The sequence below is a fragment of the Leptodactylus fuscus genome, chromosome 6 (assembly GCF_031893055.1).
Source record: "Leptodactylus fuscus isolate aLepFus1 chromosome 6, aLepFus1.hap2, whole genome shotgun sequence".
NCBI lineage: Eukaryota > Metazoa > Chordata > Amphibia > Anura > Leptodactylidae > Leptodactylus > Leptodactylus fuscus.
The window spans coordinates 159315456-159330333 of NC_134270.1; the positions used below are offsets into that span (position 1 = coordinate 159315456).

Consider the following 14878-nt stretch of genomic DNA (forward strand, 5'->3'; position numbering starts at 1 on the left):
GCGCCAATCTAAAAGTATGGGCATCACTAACAGACTGTAAGCACATGCCCGATGTGGGGCCGAGTATGCAGCGGAATTCAGTCAGCGACATACAAGTGCGTTCATGTCTATGGGGGCTTCCAATCCATTCTGATGACAAGGAGCAGGATAGAACCTGATTGTTCCTGCTCCATATTATTGGAACCGATCAGAAGCCCCCATAGATGCAAATGCATCACTCAGATGACACTCCAAATGATTTCCACTGAGAACTCAGCCACAAATTGGGTGTCATGTGCATGGGGTCTTTGCCAGCATTGTGCACCTGTCACCTTATATTTGCCCTGTGTGTGAGCACTTATAATACTACACATCCAGCACCCTCACGGATTGTAGGTGTGTGAATGATCAGTATTATGCACCCATACTACCCCCATTTTATATCATTTGGGCCTGTCTGCATCCATTGCTTTTCTGACTCCAGGTAAATGTGGCCTCTTTTTCAGTGATATGATTTCTAACAATATCGTTTTCTATGGATTATCTCTACATTGTGGTATATTATAAATGTCTTACTATACAGCGTTGTACATTATTAGTGCATTATGTGGCAGCAGTATCACATGGGCACACAAGCTTATTTCAGACATGGCTTCCTCCGGCTCCACTTTACAGAACTTATTCCAACTACTTAGACCATCGTCTAATCCCCCAATCCCTCCGCTTATTATTATTTGGAGCCGCTTGGTGTTGTGAGAGCTGTATACATTATACGTGACTTTACTCCAGGAGTGGGACACAGTAACAAAACAAAGGGCACATACATTTCAGTGGCCCTGATCACGAGCCTGCGGGGGAGTACAACAAGCCTTTGTCCCAGTGGGCTGGCGTATTACTATCTGATAGGACTATTTATGTATCGCTTTATTTGCCCAGATATACAAGGACATTGTACATTTATAAGGGCGAAGATATCCCTCAGTACCAACATAAGCATCCTGCATCATCATCATCCATGCTTTCCAGTGAATGGTCAGGCTGTACCCTGTGATGTCACCGCACTGTAGCTCATGGATAGGCTGCATCCTCAGTGATGTCATTAGCGGATGGATAGGCAACACTTAGTGATATCAAGTGGGATCAGTCCATTGTGCTGCTTTATACTTAGTGCCCAGATAATGAGAGATACTGCTTTTCCATACACTATGTCACTGAATACAAGAATATTCATGCTGAATGAACTGTCTATCCTGTAGGTAAAGGCTGGGGATTCGTTGTTTCTTGTACCTTCTGAGTGGTCCTTCTGAGTTTCTATGAAGATAATTAATACAAACACTCAGCAGACATAGACAATGTCCAATGTGTGAGCCACACGAAATAAAGAATGGATACAGAAATGTGAAATTCATTCATACTGCCAGCAATGCCCCTGTGACTCCTGTGAGCGGCTCCAACTTCTGGACAGAATAGTGACACTATATAGCTATTTCTATACCAATGAATTTCACCAGCCATCAGGTATCTTACTGCTCAACATGTGTTTCATTGCCAAGATCCAAACCAACCACCAGATTTTTCATTGTACTTCCAGATTCTCCCCATCCATCAAACATCCATGAAATGTGTCACCACCCATCAGCCATCTCACTGTCCATCAAGTGTCTCACCACCCATCAGCCATCTCACTGTCCATCAGGTGTCTCATCACTCATCAGCCATCTCACTGTCCATCAAGTGTCTCATCAGCCATCTCACTGTCCATCAGGCGTCTCACTGTCCATCAGCCATCTCACTGTCCATCAGGCATCTCACTGTCCATCAGGCATCTCCCTGTCCATCAGCCATCTCACTGTCCATCAGGCATCTCACTGTCCATCAGGCATCTCACTGTCCATCAGGCGTCTCCCTGTCCATCAGGCATCTCCCTGTCCATCAGGCGTCTCCCTGTCCATCAGGCGTCTCACTGTCCATCAGGCGTCTCCCTGTCCATCAGGCATCTCCCTGTCCATCAGGCGTCTCCCTGTCCATCAGGCATCTCCCTGTCCATCAGGCGTCTCCCTGTCCATCAGGCATCTCCCTGTCCATCAGGCGTCTCCCTGTCCATCAGGCATCTCCCTGTCCATCAGGCGTCTCACTGTCCATCAGGCGTCTCACCACCCATCAGCCATCTCGCTGTCCATCAGGTGTCTCATCAGCCATCTGACTGTCCGTAAGGTGTCTCACCACCCATCTCACTGTCCATCAGACGTCTCACTGTCCATCAGGTGTTTCACCACTCATCAGGCATCTCGCTGTCCATCAGGTGTCTCGTCAGCCATCTGACTGTCCATCAGGTGTCTCACCTCCCATCAGGCATCTCACTGTCCATCCCGTGTCTCACCACTCATCAGGCATCTTGCTGTCCATCAGGTGTCTCGTCAGCCATCTGACTGTCCATCAGGCATCTCCCTGTCCATCAGGCGTCTCACTGTCCATCAAGCATCTCACTGTCCATCAGGTGTCTCACCACCCATCAGGCATCTCGCTGTCCATCAGGTGTCTCATCAGCCATCTGACTGTCCATCAGGTGTCTCACCTCCCATCAGGCATCTCACTGTCCATCCCGTGTCTCACCACTCATCAGGCATCTCGCTGTCCATCAGGTGTCTCGTCAGCCATCTGACTGTCCATCAGGCGTCTCCCTGTCCATCAGGCGTCTCACTGTCCATCAGGTGTCTCACCACCCATCAGGCATCTCGCTGTCCATCAGGTGTCTCATCAGCCATCTGACTGTCCATCAGGTGTCTCACCTCCCATCAGGCATCTCACTGTCCATCAGGCGTCTCACCATCCAAAAGCTGTCCATTTTCAATATCCTCACGACAACCAGCCTTTTCACTATCTATCCAGGTACTCACCATCCATCAGGCTTCTCATTGTCCATTTGGATTCTCGTCGTCCATCAGGACTTTCACTGACAGCACAGGTTGATATGATTTGCTACCTCACATGGGCTTGTGTCATATATAGCACATCAGCCATCAAACTTCAATAAATTTCATACCCGCCTGATGACCCTTTATGCCACCTCTATAGCCATCCCGCCCTAGGCCCAGGACATTATGCCCTTTAACAACCTTTCCTTTTTTGTGGAACAGTCTAAAACACCTACCAGCTATTCAGGAACATAGGTGCCACGTTTACGCTTGTTTTCCAAACATCTTATGGCCTTAATAGCTCAGAAGTATAGGCAGTGGGCACAGTCACCTACGGGCAGTCATTTGCTGATGGTGAGAGTTGGGAAATTCTTTCAAAGTTGCCTCCTTCTGTTTATATTCCTCAGATTGACGTGACTTAGTTGTGATCTATTTTAAGACATAGCAACAATTCCAGTAATGTTCGTAAGAACAAAAACTCAGAGCACCAGCTCCAGGTGCTGGAATCCAGGGGGAGGCGTCATCATCTCATGACTGTTGTCGCGGTGCCAGTACCGAGGAAGGGAGAGCTTCATAAAGTGCAGATGAGTAGAGCTGCGAGTCTGACAGAAAATCCGTCATGGTAACTAAGTACTGTGACAGATTGAAGGGGTATGGGGGAGGCGGCGCTGGCAGCCGGGGTGCAATGTGTGGGAGTGGTGGTGCTGGCAAGGGATGGCAGTGCTGGCAGCTGGGGTGTAACGTGTTGCGGAAGTGGTGCTAGCGACTGGGGTGTAGGTTAAAATTGTCAAGGAGAATTTTATCAAATCTATGCCAGGAACCTGACAGGACATGAGACTCCACCAGAGTCCTTCATATGTGGACACTAAAGTGTGGAGAATGAGGCCTTCAGGTTATTCCTATGTCATATAACATATTTATATGCTCCTCCGCTACCTTTTTTCGGTTTCCTCCAGTGATAAGACTTTTTGTTTTGCAGGTCTCAGTACTCATCCATTATACAGCTGCAGGACAGGAGGATTCAATAGTGACATGACGGAGGTGTTACCTGAAGCACATGGACCCCATGCAAAATCTGTACCAGGGGCCCCACTTATCACATGTTATCGTTAATACTCGTGACTTCTTATGTTGGATCTTAGACTCAGGGCCCGATAGTGACTACTACCTCTGCACCCTTATAGCGAGGCCCCTGGACATGATTTGCATTGATCTCCTTGGTCTTGTATGTTTGTAGATCCATATCGATCCTGTTCGTCTACACTATTACCTGCGCTCATATATTTACTTGTTCATTGTCGCCTTGCTGGACAGATGTTATTTGGACTGGTCATATCTCGTCCCTCTAAGGGTAAGTTTACATTGGGTATTTTTGTCAGGATTTTGAGACCGTATCCGCCTCAAAATCCTGACCAAAAAGCCGATCAGTTCTTTTTTCCAGGAGCCTTTTGTTCTGGCCCCCCGGAAAAAGAAGATAGATACTCACTCTTTCAGGCAGATTCGCCTCGCAACATCCATCTGAAGATGCTCCCTCCCGACTAGGCCCATTCATTTGGTGCCGTGCAGTGGCATCCAGTTGCAGCTAGCCATATTTTGGACTGGAACCTGAGACAGCTTCTGCCTCAGGTTCCGGTCCAAAAAAACCAAAGGGCTAGTTCACACAGGGCTCCACGTGATCACATTCCGTCGCAGCTTTCCGTTGCGGATTAGGCCCAAATGAATGGGCCTAATCCGGAGGGTGGTGTCGCGAGGCGGACGCTACGGCTGAATCAGCCACGGAATCTGCCTATAGAAAGGGCAGCTCGCTTCTTTTTTCCGTGAGCAGGAACAAACCGCTCACCGAAAAAAGAAAGTTAGCGGTCTACATAGACCTCTATTGTGAGGGAGTGGATTTTGAGGTGGATTTGGCGTCAAAATCTGCCCCCTCTTGCCCTGTGTGAACGAGCCCTTATCTGATATAACACATGCATTATATCAGCAGCCTGAAGTCTAGCCATGGCTGATCGGTTCACTCAGATATAGCTGATTTCTCCTTCATGTCACTGAATAAATGACCTGTCAGTCGAATTAAAACCTGTCATAGAGGAGCAGTAACATCTAATAGTCTTCAGACGAGTTACATCATGCAGACATCTTACCTGATTTTTATCTCTCTCACCCCCCAGCAAACAGAGCAGTGGAGGAGACATCAATAGCACTATGTGCAATACATCTGCTCCCAGAGCGGCTGCAGCAGTGACTGGCACACATCATGGCCCTGTTGTTCGCTGTTTGCCCTGTAGTCGGTGCAGATGAAACACTCAGACATTGGGATCTGCTGCCTCTCACGTAGCTCACGCAGCTGTCTAAGCCCAGACGCTGCTGATGCAAGGGAATGTGCACGGGCTAAGCCTTCATCTCTTGTCACTGTACCCTCAGGGCCCAAACCAGACTGGATATATCCCAGGAACATAACGACTTCACTAACACTAAGTTATGACCAAACAAGACAATATGAAGTTGTCACTTCCAGAGAAGTCAGGTCTGTCCCTCACCTCCTTCCAACAAGAAACATCAATTACTATGGTGAAAAACAGAAAACAGGGCGGCAGTATGTGATATAGGAGAAAAGAAAGTGGGACACAAACCCAAGGAACACTATCTCCTATATGAAGACACTATGATGAGTGACTAGAAGACACTTTCATGTGATCAGAAACTTTGCTGATCCTTGGAATGGTTACTGCAAAAAAGTTCCCAACCATTTACCGGAGTGAATTGGAGCTCATATACAATAACCTGCAGTGAATGGGAGCCGAGCGATTACAATGGGCTTTCTTTATTGAATTTAAAGACAGAGAACCTGCATCATTTCTGGATTTGGAAGACCTGACATATAAGTCCCTGAAGTCTGGAGTACTCACTAACATGGATGGGGAATCCTTAGTATTTTTTTGGTAGCAAAGTACTACACAAATTAGATGAAGCATTTAAAGAGCAGATTAGCTGGCGCATTGAGAGGATGGGGTAGATGGATCATTCAGAGTACAAACTAGATGAAGCACTTATAAAGCAGACCTGGGGGAGCACTCGGAGGACACATGTGATAGCGCTCTTGGGAGTACAGACTAGATGGAGTTACTGGAGTGCAGAATACATGCAGCACCATGTGAAAACTAGGTGTACCAACTAGAATGTAAAAAAAGATGGAGCCGCTATAAAGCAAACTATATAGGGCACTTGTATTGCAAACTACAGGACACCACATGACATGGAGCAGATGGGGTGCAGACTATATGGCGCACATGGGGTGCAGACTATATGGCGCACATGGGGTACAGACTAGATGGCGCACATGGAGTGCAGACTAGATGGGGCACATGGAGTGCAGACTAGATAGCACACATGGGGTACAGACTAGATAGCACACATGGGGTACAGACTATATGGGGCACATGGGGTGCAGACTAGATAGGGCACATGGGGTGCAGACTATATGGCGCACATGGGGTGCAGACTAGATGGAGCACATGGGGTGCAGACTAGATAGCGCACATGGGGTACAGACTATAAGGGGCACATGGGGTGCAGACTAGATAGGGCACATAGGGTGCAGACTAGATGGGGCACATGGGGTACAGACTAGATGGCGCACATGGGGTGCAGACTAGATGGTGCACATGGGGTGCAGACTATATGGCGCACATGGGGTGCAGACTAGATGGTGCACATGGGGTGCAGACTATATGGCGCACATGGGGTGCAGACTAGATAGAGCACATGGGGTGCAGACTATATGGCGCACATGGGGTGCAGACTAGATGGAGCACATGGGGTGCAGACTATATGGCGCACATGGGGTACAGACTATATGGGGCACATGGGGTGCAGACTAGATAGGGCACATAGGGTGCAGACTAGATGGGGCACATGGGGTGCAGACTATATGGAGCACATGGGGTGCAGACTAGATGGCGCACATGGGGTGCAGACTAGATGGCGCACATGGGGTGCAGACTAGATGGTGCACATGGGGTGCAGACTATATGGCGCACATGGGGTGCAGACTAGATGGAGCACATGGGGTGCAGACTATATGGCGCACATGGGGTACAGACTAGATAGCGCACATGGGGTACAGACTAGATGGGACACTTCAGTTCCAGCATAAATAGGACTTCATGGGATGCAGAAGGTGTGGTTGCACTGAGACCCAACAAGTGGTCCATAAGATGTTAATTGCCAATATCAGGAAATCAGTGCTATAAACAATACATTAATACAGATTTTGCACTGAGGCAGGGGGCTTCATGTTGTGCCTCTGCATGATGGGTCTTACATTATACAGAGGGTGTAAGGCGCCAGGCTTGGGATTTCAAGTCACAGCAGCATATAAAAGTCAATATCCTGCCAAGAATTCTGCAAATCCTCTGTAATTGAAGTATCATTTAGGATCGGGGAAGGAGACGCAGCACTGGCTTTGACTTCCGATGCTTCTGTTCCCAGGACCCCCAGCTTCAGTTGTGGGCAAGTAAAGGGCCTGAAAAAACAAAGTCTATGGGATCTGGAAGCTTACCATGGCAGGGCCAGGAGAGGGCTGACCTATCTGTATCCAATACTTTCCTACAGTAGCCTTGATTTGATCCCTGCGGGTTACCATTGACATCTTTCCCCATTAGATAACGTCCCTGGATTAGCAGAAAGCAGATGACTAGCTATTAGCTATGTCTTGTAGAGCGGCGCCTATGGGCTAATACTATATCTTTATGTTGAAATATTCATGCCTTGCCATATTATACAGCTATTTTCTGAGTAGCTGCCGCCGCTACAGCTGACTGCGATGCTTGTACGTTGTTATGGGGTATTTCTGTCTCACAGTATGGATGTCTTTCTATAATGTACTAATACAAGTAGCCATGAGTGCTACAAAGGAAAGTACGGTCATGTAAGATATGGGCAGGTTTAGATTTCGGGCAGATAGGAGATTTCAGTCACTTGAACATTTACATCCCTGAAGATTAGGAGGGTATTGTGTCAGATGTATCTCAACCAGTGAAGAGGGACAAAAGTTCTCAAACACTTATATACAGATATGTCTCTGATTTGGCTAATACCCCTAGTCATGTTTCAGGTAGGGGCGTAACTACCGGGGGTAGCCAGAGGGCCCGGGACAGCTAGTGCTGTATGTTGCTGATCCAGCTCACGGCCGCCAGCGATTCCCCTCCTGTGGATGCGGCTGTGAGCAGGATTGGGAAGTAAGGCCGTGGGCCTGCGAACCCCACAAACAATATCTTTATACTCGGGGGGGGGGGGGGGTTCAGACCCCGAGTATAATAATCAGAGAGCCTTTTCTTCGCTCTGGAAGGCTTCAGGCCTACTTGGTGATGTCACAGACGGCATTGCGATGCAAACTCCGGCTCAAGTTCCGTTTCATCATTGAAGATGACTGACATCAGCCGGGAGTGTGCCAGAGCCCAGGAGAAGTAAGTTACAGTGTTTTTTTAATGTTTTTATCCTCCCCTGGGTCTCCAATTATTATACTCTGGGCACTTAAAAGCTCCCAGTGTATAATAATTAAACATGGGGGTCCACAATGGGGCATAATACTGTGTGCAGGGGCCGCTATGGGGCATAATACTGTGTACTGGGGCCACTATGGGGCATAATACTGTGTGCAGGGGCCACTATGGGGCATAATACTGTGTACTGGGGCCACTATGGGACATAATACTGTGTACTGAGGCCACTATGGGGCATAATACTGTGTGCAGGGGCCACTATGGGGCATAATACTGTGTGCAGGGGTCACTATTGGGCATAATACTGTGTGCAGGGGCCACTATGGGACATAATACTGTGTGCAGGGGCCACTATGGGGCATAATACTGTGTGCAGGGGCCACTATGGGGCATAATACTGTGTGCAGGGGCCACTATTGGGCATAATACTCTGTGCAGGGGCCACTATGGGGCATAATACTGTGTGCAGGGGCCACTATGGGACATAATACTATGTGCAGGGGCCACTATGGGGCATAATACTGTGTGCAGGGGCCACTATGGGGCATAGTAGTGGGTGCAGGAATCTGGGAAGGTGGGGGGAGGTCAGTCAGGGTTGGGGGGGGGAGGTAATATCAAAAATTCGCCATGGGGGCCTCGCCATTCCTAGGTACGTCACTAGTTTCAGGCCTCCTGTACATGGATGAATGCAGGCTGGAGAATCCTATATCAGCTGGATTTCCCAAAATGAATCCAATCGGAAGACCGAGACTCCTTGCATTATAGTGATCTATGATTCTAGGAGTTTCTTCCTCCCCACAGCTTTACTGTCCCATACTATATAGAGAACTGTGACCAGTAGCATACGTTCACCATTGCCTTATCAGTAAGTGACATATATTCTCTGCCATGTATGGGGTGAATAAGTAGTCGCCATCTTTAGTGTTCATGGCCAGCTTCAGTCGCATCTTCTCCAGGTACCTATAACCTAACCCATGACTGGAAGGTGCGCAGAGTCCACCGCACATCCCCAGCAGGTGACATGTCCATATTATACCTCATTAATGGGGTTTGTCTGGTTTTATCTACAAATGTCTGGAATTGTCTGGAAACATAAAAGCTGTCACTGCCGGTTTCGTGATTCACCCAGCGGAAAAAAAAAGCTGAAAAGCACAATTTTCGCTTCATGGATCAAAGAGAAAAAACCCCATGTACATCTTCAGCGGGGCAGAAGAATTTAATTATGGGTTTGGACGCCAGGCAGCATAAGGTAAAACATAGCACCCCCCATAGGTGTGTGAGCAGTACTACCATACCCTAAAGAAACGGCTCATATGAAATGGCCTGATCATCGCTATACAATGATAACCTTCATGCAGGTCCATGCAGAGGCCTGAGGGGCATTTACCAACCCAAATTTATGATAGGAGCCCATTGTCAAGAAGACGCCTCCACTGAGGACAATGGACTGGTCCAGACTCTCTGAGACCGGTTTCCCTATGTACTTCATATGGGAAAGAAAAAAAAAGCAAAAAAAAAGTAATAAAAACGCTGCAGAAAAAAACTCAGTGCTGTGTTGCTGCAGCATGTTTTAGATGCGTTTCTCTACCTGGTTATTAGCCTAAGGCTGGAAACGCGTGCAGTTTTTGATTAACTTTTTAAAGACAAATCCAGAAGTGGATCCAGCGGGAAGGAAAAGTATAAACCAGAATGAAAAAGTTCACCAATAACTACGTGTTTCAATAACTGGAGCTCAGTCATCTCCTGTTACTTCTCCCATAGTCTGATGACATTATTGAGCTTGACTGAGTATGAATACAATATGCAGCGCTAGCAAAAATCATCACCAGCTCCACATTAATCCTAGCGGAACCAGAGGCAGCCAGGCATGGATGTGAGAAGGGGCCGCCTACCTCCAGCCATTCACTACAGAGACTGCGAGCAGCTCAGAAAATGTGCAAAAGGTGATAAGTCCCAGAGGTGAACCACATACAAGGATACCTGCTGTGTTCCTCCTGCTTTATCTTATCATGTGTGATACTATTTGCTGTATCTAAGCTTGCCATGTGTCTGCTGGACCATGTATCTAATCCGAACATGTACAATACTGTCTGCTGAGCCACCTGATCTAAATCTTTAAAGGGGTATTCCCACGTTGCATACTCACCAGTCTTCGCTGCTGTAAAATCTTCTTTCTTCCGGCTTTGTTGCGTCATTGGTGGGTGGGGTTACATATGCAAAGCCAGCGGCGAGAAGACATCGCTTCTATGCCGCTGGCCCTGCGTGTGCCCTCCCGATGCAGCTAGGCACCGGACGTACAGCCTTCACAATGCAATACACACCCGGCATCCGCTGTAATAGAGAGGCGGATGCCGGGTAGTGTAGATGCCGGCACAGGTGCCTGCGACATCGCTATGCTCCTGCCCTGCATGAAGCTAGCAGCGGCAGGAGCGATGCTGCTATTCCGCTGCTCCGCCCCCCCACCCTCCGGAATAGCAGCATCGCTCCTGCCGCTGCTGGCTTCATGCAGGGCAGGAGCGTAGCGATGTCGCAGGCACCTGTGCCGGCATCTACACTCCCCGGCATCCGCCTCTCTATTACAGTGGATGCCGGGTGTGTATTGGCGGCCCCTCCCCCCCCCCCCCCCTCCAGGCTCACTCCCGTGCACTTAGCCCCTCCTCCCTCCCCCCTGAGAGCAGGCAGATACATCACTTGACTTTTGACCAGATAAGTCAAGGGCTGTGTCAACAAAGAAATGAATAAAGTAAGATAATGGACAAACAAAGCAGTTTTGCTGAAGCAGTGTATTTAGGAAAAGTCTTACATTCACATTAACAAGCAGTATAGATAGGATCCTTGTGATGGGACAACCCCTTTAATAAAGAAAATCCGGGAGAACCTTGGACTGGGGGTTTAGTGTCCCATATAGGCCTAAAGCAATAACAAAAACAGACAAAACCCCTCTATGTTCAGTCACCTCTTCTTCTGCAGATGTACACCTCAAGGCTTCACTGAAGAACTTTGACGGCATTGGGAGTATCAGAGCCTGGTTAGTATAAATGATTTTTATTACAGCCACGGGTGGCACTAAAAGGAGGCTAATAGGGCCACTAAACTCTCAGTCCATAAGGACCTGCAGGAGGTTTACTGTCCCAAATCACCCAGATAGGTTCCCTTTAAGGGTAAGTTCACACAGGGATTTTTGGACTGGATTTCGACAGGGAGACTGCCTCAGAATCCAGTCCAAAAATGGCTAGCAGTGACTGGATGCCGATGCAGTGCACCGGCAAACAGTCACGGTATTGCGCTCCAGATTAGGCTCAAATGAATAAGCCTAGTCGGGAGGGGAGTGTTGCATCGCGGACACTGTGGCGAATTCATCCGCAGAATCCATGGCAAGAATGGTCATGTCGCTTCTTTTTCCGCTACTAGGAAGCAGAAAAAGGAAGCAAGCAGCTCCGATTGAATTCAACAGGAGCTGGTTTTGACAGCAGATTCCATCTCAAAATCCGCAGCCAAAAAACTTTGTGTGAACTTACCCTAAGGCTTGAGGGTCAGATGACTTTAGTATCTGTAACACACCAAAAAAACGTGATATTTCAATTCTACCTGGTCAACTCATATTTAGAACTCCGGCAAATCTGGCTTGAAAAAATTATGAGGAAGGGGTGTTCTGCAAACCCCACCCAAAAGTAGTGATCCCGAGGTGGGACTGAAATGCCCTAGATTTTATTAACTATGTTGGTCATCCTGTATGTACCTTTCTCAAACAATAAGATTGCAATGATGCAGAGAAATAGGATATAGAAGTGCTTTGGAATGGCAGCAGTCACTGCGGGTGTGAGGCAATATGGCAGTACCACATGTATGAAAGAGACTTCCTGTTTCAGATTGTAGACCATGTGGCTGTATGATAGTAACTTCCTGTTTCAGATTGTAGACCATGTGGCTGTATGATAGTAACTTCCTGTTTCAGATCATAGAGACCAAATTATTGAATGAAAGTGACTTCCTGTTTGAGACTTCCAGGCAGTTCAGACAGTAGACCAGGGGTAGGCAATCTTTTTTGTTCAGCGCGCCGATTTAAATGAAATAATCACTGATGAGGTCCTCGAAGTGCCGGTCAATAATTGTAAATCTGATGACCCCTAAACTAAAGTCATATACCACAAACCATAACACAGAAGTGCTGCCACCAGATGGTGCAGGACACATGGGTTTACTGCTATCTCCTGGAAGTCCCTAAACCGTATAGGGAAAGGGACAGGGACTGTTGGGCCGGCATCTTAAGGGTTAAAGGAATTTTACATTCAAAAGTGATAACGTGTTCGGTCACATGTATGGAGGTGGAGCTATTTGAATAAAACTGGGGGCACGTGTGTGTGGGGTTCCACCTCTGCCAGTACTGAAGCTTGGTGAGAGGAACTCCCACCCACCCTTGCCCTCACGGTTTGTTTGTTTTGGGTTAGGTCTGTCTTTTGGTTTTTGTCTTTGTTTTTCAGTGTCACAGCAGGCAGAAGGTCCATGCCCCTTGGGAGGAAGTTTCAGGCCTCAACTGCCCGACAGCCTGGCATCATTACAGGGCAAAGGTCAAGAAGGAAGAGGCGGGGCATGGGAATGGTCTATTTTCCTGTTTACTGTTTATATTTACGGTTATGTAATCTGGTTTAATAAATGCTGTGGCCAACCTCAGTGTCAACCATAAAACAGTTGTGGTGTGATCTTTAACTCTTAATAAGGTGGGGTCATCACAGGTTTTAAGTTAAATGGGTTGGAAGTCCATGTGCAGCTGTACTTTTCGACTAGCAGCAACGAAAGTCCATGTGCAGCCCCGCCATTGGTGGTAAATGTATGTGTCCAAGAGCACCGTATGGCAGAATCCTTCTGGTGTACACACACTTCAGCTACATTCATAAGAAAAAAAATGCAGAAGAGAACGGAGCGGTTTGGGAGCACAGGGAGGGTGAGTAACATTATTTTTGTTTGATCGCCTCCCCTGGGGCTTCGCTCATTATACTGTGGACCCTACAGTATAATAATAGCAGTTTTGTTTTGGCGAAGACTCGGGCTGTCGTGTCAGGGAAATAAGCATCACGTGCCGAGGGTTGCCGACTCCTGCCATACAGTCTAAGCAGCCCCATATTGTAGAAATATTGCCAGAGCACCTTCTGCCAGGGCGTTACCAGTATAGGCAGTGCTTATGTTTTGTCTATTGTATGCTGCATGTCTGTGTAATGTAACATGTATATGTATATATAGAGAGGGCCCTTAATAGGAATATATCATAGACAGTCTTTTAAGATGGCATCATCACACCTATGGCATCACCGACTATGCAGCAATATCCACCATGGAGTCTGCCAGGAAGTTTACCAAGTCATGTAACTTTCTCTACTGAGTTCACTTTACCCCCCAAAAAATGTGACAGTAACGGTGAGTCAGCAAGAAATGTGACTTGGGCCGTGTTTACTTTCCTGAGTGTTTATAATCAGTGAGTGACGTCATCGGATCCTCCACCATCCCAGTTCTGTAATACAGGAAGTGAATGATACAATGCAGGGACTCTCGATGTGACCCTGGGGCGTTACAGTTTAGGAAATGCCTCAGACCTGTGTCCTGCCACCCTCACTTTTCCCCCAGATACGTGTCAGTCCTGGTGACATATTTGTTACTCATCTGTGCCAAGAAGAACTTCTGAGTACAAACACCACAGGTCAGATCCACTGTAACACCGGGGTCACACAGTGCAATTTTGTTCCAGTCTCTTCTTTAAATTGGTTACCTGCAGTTTTATTTTTGGAAAAATGCTAGTGTAGTTTTCTAAACCAAGGCCAGAAGTGGCTCCAGCAGCGAGAAGAAGAAGTACTACCATATACAAATCCTTCCATTTATTTCTTTTCCTTTTTAATTCACTTCTGACTTTGGATGGAAAGACTGAAGCAAAACAGCACAAGCAGCCGCAGTGTTTTTCCAAATATGCTCTGTGTGAAACTACCCTAAGCCAAACCTGAGATTAAAACTAAAGAGGTAAGATATATAAATCCTCAGTGTACTCCTGTGCCAAAACTGCATGGTGTGAACAACAGCCAAATAGGATTACAGTGACGACAGCTAACCATTTACTTTACTTGTGCCACAATAAAATATATATAAAAATTAAAATATCTATACAGGTACAGCGAAACCTCATTGAGACAGGCACCTACAATTGCACTAGAGGTCTTTTAGGGGGTAGTCTTCTCAAAGAAGATCTATCAGTCTACAGCGATGCCTCTGGTCTGTGCCGATCACTACATTGGCTGCCTATTCATTATAGAATAAAATATAAAGTTATCCCCCTCCTCCACAAGGCTCTCCATAATGCCGCACCTCCATACATTTCCTCCCTCATCTCTGTCTACCGCCCAACCCGTGCTCTCCGCTCACTCAATGACCTAACACTTACATCCTCTATTATCAGAACCTCCCACGCTCGTATACAAGACTTCTCCCGAGCTGCACCACTTC

The 14878-nt window shown here is 47.3% G+C and overlaps 1 protein-coding gene and 1 long non-coding RNA gene across 2 annotated transcripts in view; one reads left to right on the plus strand and one right to left on the minus strand.

Annotated features, from left to right (window-relative positions):
* Positions 1 to 14878, minus strand: part of SLC2A1 (solute carrier family 2 member 1) — a 64073-nt gene that overhangs the window by 33851 nt on the left and 15344 nt on the right. The window lies entirely within an intron of this gene.
* On the plus strand, positions 1497 to 2796 carry LOC142209783 (uncharacterized). Its single transcript, XR_012716962.1, has 3 exons — positions 1497 to 1713; positions 2691 to 2728; positions 2760 to 2796. It is a non-coding gene; the product is annotated as an uncharacterized LOC142209783 (long non-coding RNA).